Here is a 26,597-nt window from a genome sequence, read left to right as displayed (position 1 = left end):
AATAGTTTGTTTGCATTGAATAGGCTCTGAAACTACTGAACCGATTTGAAAAATTCTTTCACTGAGGAAGCTACACTGTCCCCAAGTAGTGTAAGCTGTATTTTATTCACGTATGTCATATGATAACGGTAATCACACGGTGTCTGTTAATTGTAAATAAACTGAGAAATATAACCCAAGTCGCCAATCACATAGCTTCATGACACTCCTTCGAAAAACATTGTTACTTTAAAACTCAACGAACGTTACTTTTTCACGATGGGTCTTTGATTTTAGATTTTAAATAACACTATGTGCTTACAGCATTTTCATAAGTTAACCTATCTATGGTTAATGATTATTATTATTTACAATTATTTCCCTATACGTAAAAGTCCAAGGACATAAATTTGCCAAGCAAAAAACAAGTTTTAATGTAGTTCATACATCCTAATATTTTAGCTCAGACTTCAAAGAAACTAACCATGAAAAATTAAAAAATAATTAAGCACTCAAATAACAGAGCGTAAGAGTTTTTAAAACGATAAAGGGTTATTATATCTCTCGAGAACTAAAACCGCAAAACGTTTCATTTCACCCTTCAAAGCGAAAAGCTTTTTTTCATATCATACAGTGTATTTACCAGGAGTAATAAGTCCGTGGTATTTTAGGACTCATCTTGTTTTTAGGGTTCTGTACCTGAAATTATATAAAACTAATCTCCTATAGGATCAATGTTATATAACTGTCGGTCTGTGTTTGTCTATCACGACCTATTGCCCTAGGTAAGTCGTGGCAAGTTTATATAATTAAAACTATAAAATTAGGTATAGCAAAATCCGGTACGTATAAATGGTCAAACGGTCGTTTGTGCCGCAAATATTTCTAATTCCGCAAAAAAATCCATTGACTTACAGCTATGAAGCAAGTAATAACATCTTATACTACATATAAGTATAGGAAAAATTCTGAAATTACGTAATCGACTTGAAACCTATACCTACGAAACCTGTTTTTTTTTATTTAAGCCTTCAACCTACACCGAGAGGTTTCAGTTGGATTTTTTTATTTTACGCATTGAACTATTGGTGTATTAACTTTAACTCATTCATAACATACTTTATTCTTTGCACTTAAAATTCCTATCAATCAATTCAATCAATCAACCAATTTTTTTTTCGCCAGAATGTATGAAATTAAATGTAAATGTACCAACATAGGTCTTTTATATTACCTATGTTTAAACACATATCCTGCCATAGTTGGCGTGTAAAAGTTAAAAAAAGAAAGCCCAGTAAGTATTTTATAGCCTGATCCAGACTCGAACCCAAGCCCTCGAGATTTCAAGCCACATAGGCTATAACCATTGGACTAATGAAATAGTCGCGCACGGTTATAGACACAGAATTTTTTTTTTACAAAAGCTTATAGACACTGGTTATGGATAATCGCTAATATAGCCACATTGGGCCGATAAATTATTTCAAAACTTTCAGTTATATTGAAAATAAACAATTAATTTTAAGTAATCTTGTACGTTTCTTTTGACATCTACGAAATGTAAAAACACAAAAGTAACAGTATGTAAAATATTGTAATAGGTACCTACCTAATATATCAATACAAACATTACGCAGTGTCGTATACATATATATATTTGATAGAAAGAAAACTGATAAAATACCAACCATCGAATAACAAAACAAAAGGAAAAACCGACACTGATTTCGATTCCAAACAAAATACAAAAAGCAATCAAAGTGCGGCTCCAACTTTATTAATTTCAGGAGCGATTTTGAAATTCTCATGGCGTCGGAAGCTCACCGCTATCAGTCTGTATACAGATGCCATGCGGCACGAACGTCCATTCGCGCTATCTACGACTTATACGAAAACTCTTCAACATATCCGAAGTTCCTAAAACGTATACCCATTTATATGCCTAGCGTATATTTTAAGCTGTATGCATAACAGCTTTTGCCTTAATACACAACAAAAAAAAAACTGAAATAAAAAAAGAAAACTTTAAAAAGTGAACTTTTGTTTGAAATTCGAACGCGGCATAGTGCGTCTTTGTTTTTTTTTTCTTGGAACTTTTTACGTGTACCTGTTTAATTTGCTGAACTGAATATTTAGCCGAAAAAAATTATAACAAGTATAAGAAAAGAAATCTGCATGAAAAGGTAAGTAAGTTTTTATTACATAAAAGTTAAATTGTTTTGGAATATGCGAGACAAATTTCTTAGAAAATTATTATGTGTTAAAAAGTTCTACTATTTAAGAATATATATTATAAGTACATCAAAAGACAATTAAATATTTTTTTTAATTATTAAAATTTAATGATTAAATTATATTATTACTTTTTTTTGGAGTGCGTTAATAGCCCAGTGGTTCTAAACCGATCCGTGGCATGCACCTCCAACTTTTCAGTTGTGTGCATTTTAAGAAATTAAATATCACGTGTCTCAAACGGTGAAGGAAAAACATCGTGAGGAAACTTGCATACCAGAGAATTTTCATAATTCTCTGCGTGTGCTCGTTCTCAGCAGTGAGCGAAATATGGGTTGATAATGATGATGATGATTATTTTTTGATGTAATTTATATTCTTAAATATTTAAACTTTATAACACAGAATTATTTTCTAATCGATAATAAATTATAGAGTATGTATCTAATTACCTACACATGTGTATATGTGATTTTAAACATGTTGGTGGCCGGAGACTTTCATGTCTTCGGACGAATCAGGGACGAATAATCATAATGTTTCTAAGAGAAAGAATGCGTGTGTATTCTCTAAGGTCCGCAAAGTCCGTAGGTTACTAGAGCCTTAAAGTTTCCATACACGCCTAAGCTCTCACGTCATTAATCATTTTGAAATTCACAACGGACCGCCATCCATTAGGAAAACAACGTGGGGATTTGCGTAACCTGCCCATGCCCTCACTGACACTGGGTAGGATTAACCTTAATATCTCTCAAAGTCTACACGCAGAGGAAAATCTTTTTACTTTGCGTCGCATATAAAAAGCGGATTTTTAAATTTTGCTCAGAAATAAAATTATGAAGACTTTTTTTGCCCTGGCTTAATACAAACGGAGGTATAGTACGTGGCCTATAACTTGACGTATGCGTAACACATTTTCGTAAATTAGCGATGTACGGACGAGTAACAATAACACCTTGACGTCATTACAATCGCGTTAAGAAATTTCCAATAATTTGACATCTTTATTGTACTGTACAACCACGAAGCTCACGTTTAACACTTTGGTTTATAAGAGTACTTGCGCAGATGACCACCATTATGTTTCAACTTACTTGCTAGGATCTATAATTGATTTAATTTTCAGCTCGGATTGATTTACGATTTCGGCCTATCCATACGCGAGACATCTTATAAAGTTCTGAATTAAATACACAACAACAAAACAAAACAGAAATTAATATCGATATTATCGTAATTGCTTTGATTTTATAGGATTTCGGCAACTCTTTTCATCCCAAATTTGTTGGAAGGTTATGAGGTACGAAACTAAATTACAAACCAATTTTGTCCCGACCCCAATTACGATAGTGATGATAGAAAAATAAGGGGCGTATACCAAATTGAATTTATCAACAATTTTCTTGTGGAGACGTTTCTACGTCGCTGGTATGTCTTATATTAAGCCCTCATTCGCACAAGATTTTTTTATCGGACGTTAAAAAAGCGTTCAAATATAGTATGAAGTTAAATGAAGGTCTATTTCCAACGTCCAAAATTGAAAATGCAACACTGCTCAAAAAAAGCATCGTGTTTTAAAAACGCTGACGTATGAACATTATACTTTGGAATGCATTTGTTGTATTTGAACGATTTTTAACGTCTGTTAAAAAAATTCTCGTGCGAATTGGGGCAGAAATAGTACACAAGCGGACACTAGCTAGACTTCGTCTACCCTTAGACCTCCTTAATCAGGCCCTGCCGCAAAATTCGTTCTTAGCGGATGTCTACCTCTCTGCCATTTTTTTATCCATCATTTTTTACATCAAGTGGTTTTCGAGATTTCGTGATGGGTCCTTCCGCCTTATATATTTAGATAATTTAAAATCCCTCTAACTACATACATCATTTATATACTCGTACATCATCATTAGCCTATTTTGATGGATCACTAATATTAAAAACTATACCCTTACCTTAAGCGACAGCCTGGAATCATGAAAAGAGGCATATTTTCCTATATTCCTATACTAGCGGACGCCCGCGACTTCGTCCGCGTGGAATTTAGTTTAATCCAGAGTAAAATCTATTTCCATTCTAAATTTCAGCCAAATAGCTTCAGCAGTAGCGGCATTAAAGAGTAAGAAACATTCAAACATACATCCAAACATCCATACAAACTTTCGCGTTTACAATATTAGTAGGAAGTAGGATAATTTGGCGTACATAACATAATATTATTATCAAGTACTAGTCTTTCTTGTAACATCTTTGTGAAAAATAATTAAGAATAATCTTTTATGTTGAATTTACTACTTACTGGATAAAAGAGCTAATCGGCGATTTAATGAAAATCCGATGTAGCAATTTACTGTATTCTGTAATTTCCTCTTTGTAGAACTACCTTAATTCCTTTAACACTTTTTCTCAAGGGTTTTTGTTGGCACGTTGCTGGATAAAAGAGTACTAGCGAACGACGGACTATTCAAGTATTTTACCACTTTCTTTTATGCGTGTGAAGTAGCAAACTGATGTACATTATAATAGGTACATTAGATACATCACTTTACATTGAAATACATCACTTTATCTTGAAATGCATTTAAATGTTTAGCTTTTATTTCGTTTTCGATGTCATCAATCAATACATATAAATAAAATTGAAGTGTCTGTCTGTAATTTAAATGTAACTGTGTTTTTTAAAGTTCTTACGAGTATATATAGCTAATTGCACGACACTAAAACTTATTCAAAGTGTTTTAAATTTTTGTCTGTCTTTTTATTTGTCCGGGCTAATATTTGGATGCAAAGGTGCAAGGAAAGGTGGAGGGCACAAGAGCACGTGGCGGGTCGCCAATGCAGTGAACTAACCAAGTAAAAACCGCTCTCCATGGATCGCTCCACGAATGTGCTAGGAGAGCCACACTACGGGAGGAATGGCGACGGATAGTGAGGCTTGCCACTACACCCAAATGACGACCACGACCACTCTGTCAAGTGTGTAACGACAAAGAAGACATCTTTGGAATGGCTGGACCAATTTTAATAGGAATTTTACTGAAAAATAGAGCAGGTTATTGAGCAAAATATAGGCTACTTTTAATCTCCATGGTTACCGCGGGAAATAACAAAAACTGAATTTCACGTAAACAATGTCACGGGCATCCGATTATTCACCGTTCATCTATACTAATATTATAAAGCTGAAGAGTTTGTTTGTTTGATTGAACGCGCTAATCTCAGGAACTACTGGTCCGATTTGAAAAATTCTTTCAGTGTTAGATAGCCCTTTTATCGAGGAAGGCTATGCTATATATTATTCTTATTATACCTATATATAACCGCGCGGCATCAGCTAGTAATGAATATTTAGTTAAGCAAAAATAAAGTAATGCCTGCTACCAGTCAATTATTATATCTCTCTATAATAATAAGCAACATATTATAGTATACAAGATCGGTAGATAAAGGAGTACAATATTAATAAAAACACCAAAAAGATAGAGAGTATATTTTTGTTCACGTCACAAAGATTATTTTAATGTCTTCCAGGGTCGCAAAATCTCTAAGGAAATTTAATTCCATTGTAAAATTTACTTTACGATCACGTTATTGTTCCTCTCATTTAAATACAGGGCGAAATTCTGTTTGAGCTTTCAATTCCTAGGTTAATTATGCTTCCTCGGCCCAAATTATTATCAGCAATTGTTTCCGTTTTCTGTAACTTTGGTAAAGTATTCGTTACAAGTCTTAACAGGTTAATGGTTTAGGGGTGGAAATGTTTGCGAGGTAGTTTAACAATAGTACAAACTATAGTCTATCATTTTGTTGTACTTACTCCTGCGGGCCTAGGATGTGCTTCGAGATATCTTGTGTCGAGAGAGACATTTTTAGACCAATATTAATCTTCATTAGAGTGGAAGTGTTGGATTTGTAGAGCAATAAGTAACGACATGAGCAATTATATATGAACTTTATTTATATTAATAATAATAATAATAATCTTTATATAAGAAAAATACACATATAAAATGAAACAATAGCCTTATTACTAAAAGTTACTACTAAGTATACAATATACAAGTACATGCTTATTTAATATAAGTATACTTAAATGTGTTCATCCAAATATTTAAATGTGTATCCAAATAATTAGTGTGATGGAAGTTGCACAAGTATAAACCGTGTCGCAACTTAATTTAATTAATTATTTTAGAACAATCTTAATAAAGAGTAAGCTTATCTGTTCATTTTAACACCACAGACAGACATAGGAGTCATAGACATAAGACCGAGTACAGAATAATAAACCATAGATAATATTTATACAATAGAAAATTGCTACCAACAACCAATAGCGACAATGTTAAACAGGGAGCAATATTTTCGATCACGCCACTTTTATTCAAGAATACGCAAAGACAAAAGGCAAAGACGTACTGCCAAATGATTTAGTGTTCTGGTTTGATGCTGCGTAGGAACCGTTAAAGGTATAGGGAGAAAAGCTAATTGTACCTGTTTCTGTTGTCATTGTAGACTAACAGTGGAATTCATAGACATTGTGGGGGCGAGCTCCAGGGGATCGTTCGAGTGAGTGTCAAATTTGAAATTTTTTCCTTTAAGAATTCGATACTCAGGAGGTGAATGGTTCCCTGAGGGTGCCCCTGCAACGTCTACGAATTCCACTGTAACTCGTCCCATAACATTCTGATAAACACAATGGCAAGTTTGCAATTTAACACAGTCAAGGGTCAATTTGTTATTGAATAAAATAAAAAAAATATTTCAGAAATATTGCTTTTAACAGAGCCGTATAGTGTGAAATTTCATAACATAAGGTCATAATATAATAATCCCATGTACGTGATACTGTTAAGTCACACAGAATCCGGCGATTAGATAAACGAGGGGTCTAATGCTGCTGGCAGTAAACTGTGATAATGGCCAGAAGTAATGGCCCTTTATACGAGAATATTATATTAATAGACGGTAACAAATGGGCCGGATTCTGAAATTTCATTATCTTTGTATCCTTGGGAAATTTGGCCAAATTAGTGAGTTGTATTGCAGAATTAATTCCTTCATCTTTCATCAATGTTTTTCTTATTAATTGAAAAATAAATCTTATTATCTTTGTTCCAGCCTCATTTAAAACTAAGTGCTTGTATTGTATTGTGACAATTAGGTGCCATTCTTTCGCTTCCATCTTAAACTGCATCATCACGTAACATCAGGTGTGATTGCAGTCATGGACTAATTTTTCAAAAAAAAAAAAAAGAAAATATTTACCATATCTATACTAATATTATAAAATATTGATTAAGCTGTAATAAACATGGACTCATTTCTGTATTATTTTCTGTTTTAGTAAGTTCTGTAAATGTTAAAATGATATCTTAATCGCTAATGGAATCACTCGTGTTTTACAACTACTTTTGCTTATCACAAAACAAACCAAAACGAAGATAGGAAGTAAAATAATTTCTTTTTCGCGTGCAAGGTTAAAATTGTAACAAACTGTAAGTAGTAGGTACTTACTTTTATAAAATATATTCTTTTGTTTTATCTTTTGATTTAATTAATTTCCTGGCTTTCGTAATAATTTTTCTTTTTAATTATTTTTTCTTTCTTAAAGTCCTCTGTGTACGGAAAAACAAAAAAAGTTAACCATCTATTGATATTTATTCGAGCAGAAATATAATTTAAAACGCTGTAATGAAAAGCGGCGGGGTTTTATAACAACAACAGGAACAATAATTTTGTGTAAGAAAGCCTTGGCTGTATGTAGACGACGCCGCACACGCACCGCCGCCGCACCGTAACCGCACCGCCGCCGCAATATACTGTCGCGCGCTTCAGCTAATTTTGTGGCCTCCTGCTTCTTGTAGCGGCTTTTGTGGCTGTCGCGTGTGGCCCGTGTGTGGCGACACTAAGACTAGTTTTGGGCATAGTAATGGCATTCGAGTTGCTGAACTTCAACCATTTGTTTACACAGGGCGATAAGATTACTGGGGCATTAGCCATGTGGCACGTCTATTCTCTTTCTACAAACGCTTCAAAAACTAACAAAATGTATGGGAATGACAGGTTCGATCGACAACTTGATCACGTGACCTGTCGATAGTAAATGTCAGTCAGTGTCCATACATTTTTAAATTTTCGAAGCGTCAGCGTTGGTAGAAAGAGAAACAATGTGCCACATGGCTACAGACCCTGTTTAGCAAAAAACTGTCGCTCGCATTCGAGGAACTCTCCTCGTGTAATTCATCCTCAGGTTATTTTAGATATTATTCCGAGAAATTCGATTTATCCTAGAGTTTTCTTGGAAAAGTCTGATGAGTCCTTGTGCTTCCTTATTGAATTTATGCTTATTATTTTTTTATCATAACTCAGGATTCAAACAAAGTACATCAAAGTGAATTATTTTGAGTGAAGATATAAATAAAAAATTACAATGACAACGAACATCACTGCGCTTTCCGGTGCGGGGTCGCCATTCCAGCACCTTGGGACCCCAACGTCCATCGGCTCTTCGAACTATGTGGCCTGCCCATTGCCACTTCAGCTTCGCGACTCGCTGAGCAATGTCAGTGACTCTGTGGATCAGGATATCAGTTGAAAATCACTGCTGTATGCTCCAGCATTTGCTTGGTTCTTGCAGCAGAATGCTGAGCTGGTACCTTTTTCAAGGTTGTGCCAAACATGACAGTGTGATGTTTGATGCTTCTGCTACTTGAGTTTTGGTCTTGCCTTGCTTAGGTGGTTGAGGTTGACGCTACAATAGTGCTTAAGCATTGTGGTGTGTGGCACAATTTTAGATTAAACGTTTTTTCTTTCTTCTTTCAAATACTGTCTACACTGCTGAGTTGTGTGTTCAAGTGTAAAATCTGTATAAAAATAAAAACTCAAAATTGTGCATGTGTGTGCAGAATAGTTGACTTTTTGCGGTGATTTTGTATAGGCACGTAACGTATATAATAATAAAAAAAAATATATAGCATAGCATTTTTTATCAATTTATGCAATTATAATTACTTATTTAAGCAGTTTTTTTTTTCTTTAGAAAATAATAAAAATTAAAAAAAAAATAAAAAAAAAATGGAATTACGTTGAGCTGGATCGTACTCTCGTTTAATAAGTTTTGTCCTTTAGTTTCACACCATTTGTCCAGTTGAATCGATATAACAACATCGAAAAGTGTTAACTTGATGCACAGCTTGGGTGTTAGGTTTATTTTCGTTACGGAATTTCTTGATTCGGTCGCCGCGCTGAAAGCCCGCGATAAAAGCTATGCAAACGCTTCACGTGAAGAAGTCGGTTAAAAACAAAGAAGACCAATCCTCTGTAGATTCCTGAAGTTCGAGGGTAGTTATTGCACAGTTGCGTCAAAGTATCCGACCAGCCATTATAAACGGTCCACGTGACGAAGCGATCGAGCCCTTGAAACAATTCGCAGAGCGCGTGCCGAGCTTAATGAAACCGCAGAACTATCGAAGTTGCATAATTATAACGTAATATCAGTACTGTCACAGAATATAGTTTAAATTGGACGAATTTTTTTTTATTTCAACTTATTTTAATCTATACTATTATTATAAAGCTGCTGAAGAGTTTGTTTTTTGCTTGAACGCGCTAATCTCAGGAACTACTGGTCCGATTTGAAAAAAATCTTTCTGTGTTAGATTCTGTGTTAGTTCGGACCAGTAGTTCCTGAGATTCGCGCGTTCAATCAAATAAACAAACTCTTCAGCTTTATAATATAATATAGATATTATATAGCTGAAGAGTTTGGTTTTTAATATTTAGATAGATTGGTTGTCTGCTAATGGAGTCAATGGAGCCAATTGAGTGAAGTTGACAAGTTGAAAGTCAAAGCAAAGCTTGATAGGGTTTATTAATAATGGTATTATAAATATTATTGATTAATTGGTGTAAATAATTGTACATTTTGAAATAAAATAGTGAGGACCAAACTGTATTTTGAAGACATTGCACGAAAAAATCAAGCATCCATATAAATCTTCTTACTCAGTCTCAGTGGATATAACCAAGTCAGTCTTATACCGGAAATTTTGACCCTCGAAACCTTTGGACCTCTATTTCAGGCGCAATTAGTCCGTGCTTAGATAACCAGGGTTGTCTAATCGTTGCCTGATGCTCGGTTTTACGGGTCGGCACGTTTACTTAACTCAAGCCCTTCTTTCATATCCGCTTAGACCAGATTAGTTCGTTTTATTATTTACGTACTTGTTATATACCCGCTTAAAGGGACATTGACCTTTACTTATAGGTACAGTAAAAGCTCATTATTCGCGGGGGATACGTTCTCGAAATGTATCGCGAATAGCGAATGATATTTTATATTAGATTATAAGGGATACGTTCTTGGATAACAAAATAAATAACAAATATATAAAGAAAAAACTATTTGAAGTTATTGATTAACTATTATTTTCAGTCTTAGATAATGGTTTGAAGAATTTTGAAATTTTTTCCTGCTTGACATTTTTTTTCAATTTCAGAGTGATTTGCAGTGGCGTTCTTAAACCATCCATTTGCTATTTCGGCAATAGGTATTTGCAAGTTTAAATTTGCAGATTTTACGTCAGTTTCGTCGATATATTTAACGAATAGAATAACGAAATATTTAGATGACGCAATTTTTTATTCCGCGATTAGTGAAAAAGTGAAAACGTGAATAAAGGAAGCGTGAATAAGGACTTTTACTGTACTCAATATCTATCTATACTAATATTATAAAGAGGATATAATTACATGTAGTGGCATAATATAATACTTTTTCTACGACCATGACAAAAATAAATAAAAGAATTAACAAAACTTGGTAAATAATATTTATTTGTTGCGTTGGCTCCTCGATTTTGTATTGGCGTTAATTTAAATATATACTATTATTTTTAAATCTACGAGAGATTAGGAATTCCAAAATTGCTTTCCTATTCTATTAAAGTTGTCTAACTATGACCGTGTACATGATACAATTACCTACCTGATAATTATTTTCAAAGTTAGTCGTTATTATACACTAGCGACCTTTTGTGAATTTGGTGTTAACATTTCAAACTAATTTTGGGACGCTTAATGATAAAAGTTTAATGATCATTTCGTACAATTTGCATAATAGATTACGTAACGTCGAAATGCTCCAAGTTTCAAGGGGATTTCATAGGGGTATTGTTAATACGGATATTGCTTGAGTGAATAATATACAGGGTGTCCCGTAATTCATGGATAATACGTAAATGGTAAATACACCACCTAATTATCTAAAACTAATTTGAATAGTTTTCCGAAAACCCCTAGGTGACCAAGTTATTTTCTTTTTCGGATTTTTCAAATTTTTCTTTCTTGAATCAGTTTTTTCAATGCTGTAGCTGTTGTAATTTAGATTTTAAAAGATTTTATTTTTTTATACATTGTGGATTAAATTACCAATGTATTATACTACTACTTTTTAACCGATTTCCAAAAAGGAGGAGGTTCTACGTTCGGCTGTATGTATGTTTTTTTTATGTATGTCCAGCGATAAATCCGTCATTTATGGGCCGATTTTAAAAATTCTTTTTTGGTTTAAGGGTTTAATATAATTAGTGTTTTATTTGTTTTGTAGAAGAAGCTTTGAATGCAATAACTATTTTTCTTTCATTAAGACATTCAATCATTATCCTGTATATTAAATATGTATTAGCAGACGCCTGCGTATATCTCATCTAAATCTCATACTATAAATAAAGCAAAGTTTGTAAGGTTATACAGGTGGAATTCTGGTTCTACAGAACCTATTTTGAAAAATGTGTTTGGCCACAATTTTACTTGGCATTCTATTTGCAATGTGTCACTGTGAACATCATTTATTTCATAGCACTAATGAATAACATATGAGGGTATATATTTCTAATGCCGGGTCTTAGACCAAAAATAAATAACCACTACACCAACGGATGACAGACGGGAAACAAAATAACCAAAGATATTAATTTCCGTGAAGGAAATCTGTTCGTGTCATTTATCAAAGGCTAAAGTTGTCCGTAATTCAAGAGTTTCTTATTGCGGAAATAGAGAAATCGTATACGTACAAATTTGTCACGAAACTTTGTATGAGTTAACCCCACTCTCCTCCCAGAAATAAAAAAAAGATATACTGTCTTGTGGGCCTAGTGGACCTAAGGTCCTGGGTTTGAATATTGGCTCAAAGAAGAATTAAGCATTTCTTTCTTATTAGTTTGATGTTACAATCGGGTCAATAAAACATGTTAAGAATCAGTATTGCCATACAACGTGGCAATACTGCCAGCCTTCTGGGCACTTTACCGATTGAAATCTGTTCTTTGATTGAGGATGAGAAATTGTGGAATTGTTCGACGCCTAAGTCTTAATATTTATTTTAAACTAGCAGACCCGGTCAAGCTTCGTTTTGTACATTTTTTTCATACCCCCTAACCCTACCCTAAATGTTAAATATAAAATGTAGATAGTATTTAGGTAGTTTTTTTTCTGTTTGTTTTTTTTATTTTTTGTTATATAATATTTTATTAATTGAAATTCTCAGAAAGGTATATAAAATTATTAGTATACAGATACACTATATAAATGACATAAGGAAAAGAAAATAATATTATAAGGGTTCCGTTTTTGTACTACGTACGTTCGGAACCCTAGAACGTACAGAATCATATCTGAAGTCTGTCGAATAAGTACAAGTATGAGCATTGAAGGAAATAATAGGAAGAAATCTTGAAGGAGAAACCAAGGGGAAATCTTAAATTAAAATCTTAATTTTCATTCGCCACAATAAGCTTAGTACGGAAAACGGAGACATTGTACAAAGAAGTACAAAGAGAATACAAAGACGGTCTTATCGCCCAGTAGCGATCTCTTTCATGCAAGTTTAGGACATTAGGGTTAATGTTATTTCTAGGCATTAGGGGTTGATACTTCTTCGAGTACTATGTATTTTAGCAGACTCGAAAGTGATTACAAAAGTAGGAAAACTAATGTCAAACAAAGGCACACAACATTTGTCAGGACATCTTAATTAACAAAACAAACTGTAACCAAAATAAGACCCTAGAATGGCAGAGAATGACCTTGAGTGAAGTCACGAACTTGTAAACGATGTATGTAGGGTTAAAGGATCCTTTGACTGTTGACAAACACTCCCCTTTTTCACTCAAGTCACTCTCTCCGCCTATCCCAAGTAACCTATAAAGAATTACACAACAAGAGATATGGACGGCTCGAACGCCACGAGCACACTGAAGCCGTCCGTACCGCAAGTCGTTGCAACGCGGCGATAACCTGAAGTATTCTAGTATTAGAAGCATTATATGATTACTAGCGGACGCCCGCGACTTCATTCGCCCTTAGACCTCTTTAATCCGGCCCTATCACAAAATCCGTTCTTAGTGGATACCTACTAACTATAAACGACCTCCCTGCCTAATTTCAACTTTCTACATCAAGCGGTTTTCGAGATTTCGTTATGAATGAACTTTCGCGTTTTATTAAGATTCGACTAGGCATTTATTTAAAATCATTTTGTGTACCTACTTATGACGATATCGGTAATATTTCTTAGATCCCTTGACACTCACAAATAACGTGGCTTTCTAGTGTAAAAATAATTTTCAAAATCAATTCAATAGATCCAGAAATAACCCCTACTACACCACAATCTTTCATAATTAAAAAACCCATATTCGGCTCACTGTTCGTTACAAGTCTCCTCTCAAAATGAGAGAGGTTATCCAAACAGTCCACCACGCTGGGCCAAATGTGGATTGGCAGACTTTACACACGCAGAGAATTAAGAAAATTCTCTGGTAGATTTCCTCACGATGTTTTTCCTTCACCGTATGAGACACGTGATATTTAATTTCTAAACATGCACACAACTGAAAAGTACACGAACGAAGTTATCAGAGACAGAGGTCATATCCACTAGGCTATCACGGCTTTTTATAATATTAGTTAAAGATTATCTGATTTCTATGGTCCCCATTTCAAGCCTGGCTTTAATATTTCCGCTCTGAACCAACCGTATACATTCTTTATCACTTTTGTAAATATTAGCCGTCCCATTGTTACTTAGTCCTACCAACCTCTTTGTCTAGACGACGTACTGTGCAACTGGGGCTGCAATCTTGCTCTAACGCTTTGCAGGCGTCAGATAGAAAGAAAAGCATTCGTTTGCAGCTAGAACTCTAACAAAAGAGACTTTTTCACATAATGATTGCTACGAATTTTCATGTTGGACTTTAACTTTAATATATGATTTGTAAAGTAAATGCAATTACATCAATTTGTAACGGTTTAACTTATCCAAGTAGACCCAAGGCATCATATACGATAAGCCTTTTTTTACCCGATTGCCAAGAAGGGTTATGTTTTTCGCGCGTATCTTGTATGTATGTATCTATGTAATATTCTGTATTATCTCATCTTCTAAACCGCTGAACGGATTCACGTAATTAAGACGTTGTTGGATTTGTCGTAATAACTCAAGCGTTCTTATATACGTGAAATGAAATAACCAACAACATGACGACTGTGAGACGCTATAGACTCGAGGCGACTTTTTTATATACTACAATATGGGTATCAATGAGGATTTTAAAATAGTATATCGTGACCATATTAAGTAAATTACAATGAGAAAAACGTTATTAAAGATTATATCAAGAGGCATTATTACAGATAAAGAAGAATAATTTGAGCTTGACAGGCTGGGCAAGATCATACAATACCTATGAGATATGAGAGTAGTCACTTCCATTTAGATAAAAGAGTAATTCCGAAAGCCGTTCATAGAACAACAATAAAAAAACTTACACAACAAGACAAACGAATCATGACAAGCCTAAACCCACCTCACTCTTCCACTGCTGATTTTCGGACTTAGCTCCCTCCTCCCATTCGCTCGACGGTTTTTAACGAAAGGTAAAAAAGCGTTTAAATACAAGAAATCGAGAATCAAGAAAAAGAAGTATTATCAAGTTTACAGAAAAATTGAGGAGTAAAAGCTTGGTATGGACATGTAGAGAGGAAAGTCATATTACTAGAAAAATGTTGAAATGTGCAAGTGGAAGGTCATAAGAGTAGAGGAAGGCCAAAGAAGAGATGGTTGGATTGTGTGAAAGAGGACATGTGTGTAAAAGGAGTGGATGATGAGTTGACGAGTAATAGAGACGAATGGAAAAGATTGACATATTTTTCCGACCCCACTTAAGTGGTATAAGGGTAAGGAGATGTTGTTGAGAAATAGACGTTCATTTAACGTCATACTATATTAGAACGTTAACGTTCGTTAAAAAGATCTCGTGGCAATGAGGGCTAAAGATCATGTTTAGATCATAATCATAATTACATAATAATTAATTTATGATTGGTTACTGAATGTGCTACAAGTAAAACACCATCCAATCTTCCAAGTTCCATCTACCTGTAGTTTAGTCTTATAAAATTTCCCTTAGTAACCTCAGGTCTTGATTCAACTATGTTTAAACAGATTAAGATAATATGATTAACAGTCTTAGAACAATTGGTTTTATCTTTACCATAAAATAGAAACTGAATTATAATACGGGGAATTAGCTAAAAGTTAGCGTCGTGATCAGATTAGGACGATCTTTTCTTTTACAGTATTTTTTTAAGTACGCCGCAAATTTAATTACTCTGTACTTAAAGAAACCCGCGTGGAAACCTCTGACCCTTTTAATTATAAAGGACAGACTTTCATATAAAGTACCACATCACCTCTTTCCTGTTTCTATAAAAAAATCCTTTCAGATTTAGTCTTTATGACTAATAATAATTTATCGAATAGGGAATTAAGGAGAATAAAAATCAATACTATCATCATCACTATCAACCCATATTTGGCTCACTGTTGAAATCAAGTCTCCTCTGTTCTGTTTGTTTTGCTTTTCTTGTATCTATGATGCTTCATGCCTTCGATCCAATTTAAACTCTCTTTTAATTCATTCTGTGCTTTTTTGATTCCTCCTGATTTTTCTATGTAGTGAATAAGTGTGTCTGTTCTAGAATTTAGTCTGTGTTTTCTGATGTTTAAGTTAATATCTTTACTTAGTTTTGTTATCTTGTGTCTGTTGGTTTTCCTGTTTGTAAACAGTGATTTTCTTTGTGTTATTAACTTTCTTGCTACAGGACCTAATTTGTCTTTCTTGACCTTATTTATTTTAGTTTTTTTGGCGGAATTTTAATTCCTTTTCTAGAGCATCGTATTTGTCTTGGATTTTGGTGAGATTAATTATTTTTTCTAGGTTTTTGTCTAAAGATTCAAGAATATTTTGCGGAAGTGGTAGAAGTATTGATTCCTTTGTATTTTGTATGTTTTTTCTTGATTTCTTAGGTTCTCTTGTGTATAATTCTCCACGAAGTAGTCTATGGTTTGTGTTAAAGTTAAGTTGGCTTATAATGCCCACATTCAAAAATTGCTTTGGTCTGTTTGTAACAATGTAATCTATTTCATTTCTTACCATCCCGTTAGGTGACACCCATGTCCATTTTCGATTAGGGCTTTTTTGTAGTTGCTATTCATAATATGTAGGTTATTTTCCAAGACAAAGTTTATTAGTCGTTGTCCATTATCGTTCCGTTTTCCAGTTGTGAACGGTCCAAGTATACGATCTTCATGAACTCCTCTCTTTCCTATTTGTTCTTTTATAATATTAGTATAGACTAATTAAAAAAATATCGATTCCAAGATGGCACATGTTGATGCAGACACGACTACGACCATATCTAGTGATACTTTTATAGACTGTAAGCTCATAAACTTAATAGCATTTGAAATAAGTTTTTTATATTACCTCAAAGTACTTGTCGTGCACGCAAGCCACTCACCCGATTAACAAACAGCAGCCCTTTGCATGTGGTAACAACTTTAATATTCTACAATAATATTATTATTTACTTAAATGTGATGTCACCGTCATCGTGTTTTTGAATGGTCTGCTATACGGCCAGTCCCAGAAAAATGTATGGGAATGACAGATCTTAATCACGTTACCTGTCGATAGCAAATGTCATTCCCCATACATTTTTCTAGTTTTCGAAGCGTTTGCGATCGTAGAAAGAGAATGACGGGCCACTTGGCTATATGAGAGGTATTTTGGTGCTAAGATCTACCACGCTGCTCAAATTATGCTCAGACCAAATGCCTTCTATAGGACCCGCTTCGCTAGAGGTTACCCCTGTGATAGACGTAAAACTATAAGATCATGATCTCACGTGTTCATACAAGGTGCCTCTACAGAATCGATGTTTCATTGTAATGAAATGATGGCCTCAGTGGGGCAGTGGTATGCGATTTACAAAACGGAGGTCCTGGGTTCGAGCCCCGGCTGGGCCGATTGAGGTTTCTTAAATGGTCCAGGTCTAACTAGTTACCACCCTACCAACAAAAACGTACCGCCAAGCGATTTGTGTTCCGGTACGATGTCGTGTAGAAACTGAAAGGCGTGTGGATTTTCACCCTCCTCCTAACAAGTTAGCTCGCTTCCATCTTAAATTGCATCATCACTTACGATGAAGTGAGATTGTAGTTGAAGGCTTACTTGTACAGAATAAAAAAAAACACGTGTATGTGTATTACGATTTAAAATGTATAGTTGTGTGTAATGTAAAGACACAGGATATATTTATTGATGTTAAATATTTTCGATGTGTAAGTATATCTCGTTCCTCTCTTAAAACTACAGACAATTTTGTTGGTGAATCTGAGTGCTATAAGGTGTAATAGAAGGTAATTGGTCTGAACAATTATTGGACAGCGTAGGGTTACTATGTAAAGATCACTATCAGATATTAATGATGATTGGAGGACTGAAGGCTTAACATACACTTCAATTACATGTGGTTGTAAAACCGGTTCTAAGAAAGAAAGCTACACATAGCGAAAGATAGATTCATGACTAAATTCAGGATTCAAACAGGACCACATGATCAACACAAGTAAGTAGGTTAACATCTGGATCTACGAGCCATTAATGTGATGTAATATATTTATGAATAAGATAGGGATTGATAAAAAACCTAATAATAATTCAGATAAGATTATAGTTTTATATTTAGACCACATACGTTTAAATATAAAAGTAATGACCATAGATTAGAATGTTTCCTAAGGTTATTTATAAATATTATTTACATGAAATCCCTCAGTGCCTGAAGACAAAAGTCTTCGAATAGTGCGTGTTGCCAGTGATGACCTATTGTTCCGAGACTTGGTCGCTAACTATGGGCCTCATAAAAAGGCTCAGAGTCACACAGCGGGCGATTGAACGAGCTATGCTAAGAGTATCTCTGCGTGATCGTATCAGAAATTAGGAGTTCCGCAGAAGAACCAAACTCACCGACATAGCTCAACGAGTCGCGAAGCTGAAGTGGCAATAGACGCGGCACATGTTTTGGAGAGCCGATGGACGTCGGGGTCCCAAGGTGCTGGAATGGCAACCCCCTATAGGTGGACTGACGACATCAAGCGAGTCGCAGGGATTCGCTGGATGCAGGTGGCTCAGTATCGTGATGTTTGGAAGTCTCTACAAAAGGCCTTTGTCCTGCAGTGGACGTCCATTGGCTGAATAGATGACGATACGATCATTTACATGTCAATGAAAGGGGAGGGTGAATAAGCACTTTATGACCTCATACCTATTGAATAAAAAAAAATCGATTAACTCGTTTTAATGGAGTGCGACCACTCGAAACGAATACCTAATTAATAAAACCATCGAGATTTAAAAAAAAATATATTGTTGACGAACTATTTTCATGAACGTTTTGTCTGGAACGGGTTTGTTGATATCTCGAGAACTTACATTGTATTGCATCATATAGTCAACGATCCGCACGTCTGTCGGGTCTGCTAGTAGAAAATAAAATTCACAAGAAACATTGTAAATTAAAATGTTTCACAGGCGAGTCCTTTGAAAACTGTGTCACAGAAAACAGTTTTTAGTTTATGGACACTAATTTTGTACTCGTTAAGGTGGGTACAGATTGGTGCAATGCAACATGTAATGCAACATGCAATACAAGAATTTGACGTCCACATTGCTGCAATGTATCACGAATGCTCGTGGTTTGGACGCCTCGCGCGCACGAACTGCGCCTGGGTCGCGCACGCTCCGAACGTTACAACTCGTGCGCGGTTCGATCCGAGATTTGTCGGTTTTTGGTACGAACACAAAGGGTCGCGCAGTGTGCGCAGGACTGAGCCGACTGATTCGTAGTCAATGCGCGTACCGCGCGCGCCACACGTCCAAGGCAGCAGGGAACATGCAATGTAAGGCAGAATATTACATTACATGTTGCATTGCACCAATCTGTACTCACCTTTATATTTTACTTTTGCTATAAGCTCGAAGCTGTTATATTTTGTTACCGATATCGCTGAAGTGTCGAAAACTTATCACGAACATAATTAGTGAACCGACTTTGACTATTATATTATAACAAGTTTCGTAAAACAGGTACCTTCACCGAGTAAAGCTTTTATGATTTTGAACTCTGACTTTTAGGTTCTTTGCTTTGTTATTTTAGTCCTTTGTTTTTGACATTGTGGCCTTATTATAATATACTAAAGTCTGGCCGCTTAGAGATTGCGTTTCGGACAGGTCGTGATCGAATGGGCGGTTCTGGCGGCAAAATTTTACAAATACAAATACAAATTCTTTATTTGCTGAATACATCCAAATATAATACAATGCATTCGACCATCTCTGGCATGCAAATTAAATTAAATTAGTCTAAGAACAATTTACATTTACATTAATATAAAAATTCATTCACCGAATAAAAGCATTTATCTAACAACCACGAGAAAAGATTTTTTTTAAATTGATTTAGAGGTTGTTGACGTAAGGTTGGAAGCAACTTGTTATATATTTTTATACACATAGCATAGCTGTTTTTGTGGAAAAATGCGAAATTTAAACATTTTTTAACTAATCTTAACGAGTTATAACATTAAAATATGAATAGTTATGCCAACTTACAATAAACGTAATAATTTTGGGATAAAATTACTGACGATTAATTAACAAATATTTGATAAATTAGGTGACATTGACAGGTGTCAGAAACGCAATCTCTGAGCGTCCGGACTTTAAACAATATTATATTTTTAACTTCCGGCGCCAAAAAGGGGTGATAATTATTAAGTTTGATTGTTACAGTGTGCCTGTGGTGTGCACATCATTAGAAAGCTTCTGAGAAAATAAAGAAAATTCTTCTAAGACCAGAACCATGAGGAGTGACATAAGCTAATTTTCAATTGGGAAGGGAGAATATCAGTGGGAAATTTATTAACCAACACTTAACCTATAACCTATATACCTCATCATCGCTGGGTTAGACTAGCGTGGGAGCCGTAGCAAATTTTATCGAGGCTTCTTGATTTGCTTCGGTCTCTTAACCATGAAGTGGTTAAAATTGTAATATTGAACGTTATTTTTCGTTTGCAATCTACATTTATTAATATTTTCTTGGTGTAAGTATAAGTATAAAATTTATACTATAGGTTGGCAACACTTAGACCCCTTAGCGTGGGGCTATTCTTCCCATATAAATGCGTGATTGATTCTAGTAAAATGTATGTAATTTTTGAGTAGGATGGAGGACTTCATTTAAAAGTATAATAAAATGAATATTTTACGGAACCCAGCCTATTATTCTTTTGATTAGGCTTATTTTACCAGCACTTTCGAAACGTTAAGTTATGTCATGTGATTTAATGAAGATAATTATATTCGAAAACTTAAAATTAAAGTTACGAGGGCTCCACACGCGCCTTGGTCCGAAGCCCACAACAAACTCAGCCAAGGTTTATTTATTTTTTATTTATTACCATATTACAAACTGTTATTGGATATTGTCTTTATACGGAGTAAATTATATTTATTACAATTTCTTACTACTTAATATTACATTGCGACATCATTTTCTTGTAACCAAAGACTACAAACAACTTTTTCTTTTATAACACAAAACCAGACAATCACAGATAACAATAATTTAGCCATGAAAGGCAACTACTGGCACGTTTACTCCAAAATATTGGAATTAAAAATTTTATTAATTACCTATTAACGTAGCGCACGTGAACGATAACCCAGCGGATATAACCTCTGCCTCCGATTCCCGAGGGTGTAAGTTCGAATCCGGTCCGTTGCATGTACCTTCAACTTTTCAGTTGTGTGCATTTTAAGAAATTAAATATCACGTGTCTCAAACGGTGAAGGAAAAACATCGTGAGGAAACCTGCACTCCGGAGAATTTTCTTAATTCTCTACGTGTGTGAAGTCTGCCAATCCACATTTGACCACTGGTGGACTAAGGCCTAACTCCTCTCATTCTGAGAGGAGACTCGTGCTCAACAGTTAGCCGAATATGGGTTTTTATGATTATGACTAATGAATAACCTATAATACAACTCAAACATCAATCTCACAAAATTTTTGAATTCATTTATTTTTAAGAATTTTTAATAGCTTTATTACAGTCGATCTTAGTTCTATGTTTACTCTTAAAGACCAATAACACCTAGCTAAGATGTTGATAACAGGACGAGATCATAGGAGTTATAAGATTACTTCTTATCACGTTAGGTGACTTTATTTTGTACTTTATGGAGGTTGGATACTGTGTTATCGTTGGCTATAAATTATTGAGATTTTTTCACCAATCTCTACGCTATTTTTAACAACATACATTTATGATAGTTGACGTGCATAATGAAAAATTAGTACCCTTAAAATTCTTAACTCTCAAAATATAGTACTTTATAAACGCCGAGGTTTTCTTTTTACTCGTACAGTGATTACCATCAATCGAGTAAATTAGTCGATTATTTTTATTGAAATTCTCAGGTGCAACACTGAGTTGTCTACAATTTTTATACTATGTGTATCGAAAGAAAGAAAGAAAGAAAGAAAGAAAATAAATTTATTCAAATCTAAAAGTTACAGACAGTCAGTACCCTATCCTTATGACAGCATGTCTGTCTGTAACCCTTAAAAAGAAAGGGTGTATCGGATGATATTATACTGTCTTGACTGTCTATGATAACCTACTATATTTACGACTATAGACGTAATATCTTGCACAAATTATAACATGACAGTTGAGAAATTGGGGATGTAAGTGTTTATGTAGATATATACACATTGAATAAATCTGTAGAGAGGTAAATTCTGTACATGAAATATTTTTCTAAAATAACTATCAGGGGGTGATTAGTCATCGATACTGATGCCCAAAATGCAATCAGTAAATTTTTTGTCTGTCTGTATGTTCGTTATAGAAACAAAAACTACAGGACCGATTTTAACGAAACTATAGTTACTTTTCATCACGCAACGATCAATAGGAACAGAGCAGTGAAGGGAAATTTTGGGAAAACGAGAGAAGTTACTTCATTTTTACAGCGATACTACTGTCAGGGCTGGATTAAAGAGGTCTAAGGGCGGTCAAATACGCGGGCGTTAATAAATAAATTTAAGCGGAAGTTAATAAATAAAATTATTTGAATTAATCAGTAATTCCCACTAAAAGTAATAAAATTTAATATTATTTAAACTAGTTTAGGATTCAGGTAAACGATTATTAAGCACAAACGTGCCTTTTCAAACACGGTTTTGCATAATAAGCAAATGCTGAACGTATACAGAGAGTTTGCTTGCATGAAAGACAAACTATAACTATTTACCTATGCATGTTTACAGAGTTACAGACAATTTATATTATTAGATACAAAGATTTTCTACTATAGATATGTTATGTGCCTAGAAAATCACCGCAAAAAGTGATCTGGATTATTATCCACTGAAAGCACACATGCACAATTTTGTGTTTACTTACATTACATATTTATGTATATACAGTTTTTACACATCCTAAACACAACTCGACTTTGTAGACAATATTTAGGTATTATTTGTTTAAATAACTTTCGTTGTTTACTATACTATAGTACACACACAACAAATAAAATCTAAATATTGTCCACAATGTCGAGTTGTGTCTTCAGAAAGTGCAAAAACTATAATATAATATACTTAAATATATATCTTATGTAAGTATAATTGTGGGTGTGTGCAGTAGCTCAATTTGGATCACTTTTTGCAGTGATTTTGTTGGCACGTAGCATATCTAATAGTATAAAATCGTTGGCTACATACAAATATTATTCCTTAGATGAGTTATTCATAACAACTTTTAATTTTTAATACCTCGCTTTGTGAAATAACTAACAAACGTGCTGCATTATCACCCTCGGAGTTCCCGTTCCTAGGAATATAGAAATATAGGAATATTTAGATTTGTTGTACGAAATATGAGTTCTTAGTATCTCGATTTGTAAAATAATATTTAGGTATGCAAAAAAAATCCTATCGCGTGTTTCAAATTCAAGGTTCAAATGGTTAATTTCAGTGGGCAAACTTTCGCCCATTTAGGTTAATGGAGTTTTGGTTGGTTTCATAATAAAAAATGATAGCTATGGATCACGTGACCAGCAATTTGGTTTCGACAGGGTTAAATATTATCGACATCGTTATGAAATATGATTGAGGGTTAATTGATGCTTTAATATAATATCTTCTTCATTTATCTTAGTCAGGTTCCTTTGTGACCATTCAAAGGTTGTATAAACTCGTTTACATGGAAGAATATTTAGAAATTCTTTTGAATCGTCTAAAACTCCCAAAACATTCACAAGAACTTGTTAATAAGATCGTTAGAAGTTTCGTATCTTAAACATTTATCAGGGTTAATTAATAATTCTTGGTACATCTTCTAAAATGTATCTTAGTTAATATTAGAGCAATTAAGAATTTCAGGTTAGTATCTGATATTAGTGCTATGCTAACTTACAATAGGGATGATGACAGTTTTTGTAATCTATAATATAAAAATGAATCGCAAAATGCGTTGGTAAGCGCATAACTCGACAACGCCTGGACCAATTTGGCCAATTCTTTTTTAAAATATTCGTTGGTGTTCTAGGATGGTTTTTGCGGCGAGAAAAATTCGAATAATTGCCGGAAAAATCATAAAAATAGCCCTTTTCTTTTTCCCATACAAATGTTTTTTAACTAAAACGTAGTCAGTTTGAGCTTTATTGTTATTGTATAAAGTTCATATTAATAATATTAGAAAGGGTAGGGTAGGGGTAGAGTATGGTAGGGTAGGGTAGGGGGTAGCGTAGGTTTAAGGTAGGGTTTGGGTAGGGGTAGTTAAAAGTTTACATCGAGTTTCACGCGGACGAAGTCGTGGGCGTCCGCTAGTTGTATATATAGGTAGTAATATTTTGTGGAATTTAAGGTCGCCATTGACAGTCAATTATTCTCACGTTTCTGACGGCAGTACCCACACGGCATACTATACAAGTCATACCAACACACGATCAATTATAGACGTGGGTGCTACAGAAACGTGAGAATAATTGACCGTTTGTGGCTAGCATTACGGGGTATCTGCGATCTTTACTTCAGGTTCTATATGGATTTAAAGGGTCAATTTTGCGGCGTTCCCACGGATCTCTGAAAAACGCTCTATACTAAATGGAACGAAAGAATGACGTCGGCGCTGAGAGCGAGATATGTATGGGCGTCTATATCTCTCTCAGCGTATTGCCTCTGTTTTTACAAAAAATAAAAACATATAAAGCGTGGTAAAGAAAGAAAAGTCGTTTATAAAGTTATAAACGGTTTCATTGGGCAGGATTCTTTCTTCATTGCTTTTTCACGGGATCATCTGAATTTATGTTCAAATAAATAGAAATGAGCTTGACTTTAACTTGAAGCTGAAGATTTTTTTATACAATATTAAAACATTGTACCTTACTCTTCATTCATCTATATCTATCTTTACTTATAATAAAACTGTAACAGATCAAATTCTGTACATTGAAGATACCTATTTAGAATTGTTTTATTGGCGGGCAATATACAATCGATACAGAAGCCAAAATTATTTTTTTTTCGTTTTCTTGTCTGTCTGTCTGTATGTCTGTCTGTTCGTATTTTTTGTTGACCGGGCATCACGCCGAACCTACTGAATGAATTCAAATGAAACTTAGCAAGGTTTGAGAATACTAGAATGCCAAGTTATTTGTGAGTGTTATAGGCTTTATTTTATCTTCGTACTCTTACGAGAGGCGTCGGCTAGTCATTAATAAAATCGGTTAAACAAAAAACAAACATTAGAGTATTTTAACAATGTAACGTATCTTATCTACCAACAAAATTAGCCCAAATATAATAGGCTAGGCTAGAGCTGTAAAAACAAAAAATATGTTTTAAATATTAAAAGTAATAAGAGTATTTTATTTTTTATTTTAATGACACGAGATATCACTTAAAATTTACGATTGGACACATATTTAAAGTTAGCATAAAATAAAATACGAATGCTTATCGAGTCCTCAGTGAAATATTTTGTTTTAACTCGAATATGCAACTTTTTGAGGGGTTATTAATCAATTTTTGTATTTTACAAAAAAGGTGATGGTGACTACTAATTTTTTTCAACTTTTTGACGATAAAGTCAGCTATCTTAGTACCTACCCGTAACACAGGCTTAGGGCTAAGTAGTGTTGTGTATATTGTTTAAGTAGGTACATTTATTTAATTTGCTTTGACTCATTTCCTACCTCTATCCTATTCTACTCCCACCATACACCACCCTACCCTACCCCTACCCTTACTCACAAATAGTCTGCTTACCAATTTTTAGCTTTCCTTCTTGAAAATTGCGGAATTCTCCATACAAACATCCACCGCCCATTTTAGGGAAGTGGAGGGTTAGAAGGAGACAGAAAGTAGCCTATGTCACTCTCCATCCTTTCAACTATCACACTAGACACACACAGTAATTGTACATTTATAATATTAAGTATGGATATCGGAAAATTAAAAATGCTATATAAATACTCTCGATAAATACACAGGACATCAATTTTGTTTCAGAATAATAAATCTAGTTTTCTCTCAAGACAGATGAGCCATTAAAATAGTTAAAAGCGCTCGCCAGGCGAATTAAATCACTTTCAACGTTTATTGACGGTTAAAAGTTTACAAAAACGTAGATAGAGAACACACGGTCAGTAAAATCAGTAAAAGTTTAAAAACAAATTGAAATACCTAGCTTAAATAACTTTATAAAAAATCCCAAACGTATTCCCGAATACAATTTCTGTTTTTCTATTTTTATTGCAGGGACTTTCGAAAAAGCTTCAGGCGCGTTGAAATAATTTTCATGTTTGAATAATAAAAATTCTTTACACTTTTATCTAGACACCGTAATTATTATGACTTGTAAATTGCAAGAACAATTATAATATATTATTATTAACTAGCTGA

At 34.3% G+C, this 26,597-nt stretch overlaps 1 protein-coding gene across 1 annotated transcript in view; it reads left to right on the top strand.

The window, feature by feature from the left end:
• Positions 1 to 1,825: 1,825 nt before the first annotated feature.
• The window catches only part of LOC112043181 (prolactin-releasing peptide receptor-like), a 97,592-nt gene continuing 72,820 nt past the window's right edge, over positions 1,826 to 26,597 (top strand). Inside the window, exon 1 of the mRNA XM_052885894.1 lies at positions 1,826 to 2,162. The gene's annotated coding sequence lies outside the window, so the exon portion shown is untranslated. The remainder of the gene's footprint in view (positions 2,163 to 26,597) is intronic.

This window comes from Bicyclus anynana, chromosome 15 (genome assembly GCF_947172395.1).
Source record: "Bicyclus anynana chromosome 15, ilBicAnyn1.1, whole genome shotgun sequence".
Taxonomy (NCBI): Eukaryota; Metazoa; Arthropoda; class Insecta; order Lepidoptera; family Nymphalidae; genus Bicyclus; species Bicyclus anynana.
Note: the sequence above shows the minus strand (reverse complement) of the source record. Positions and strands in the feature narration are given on the sequence as shown.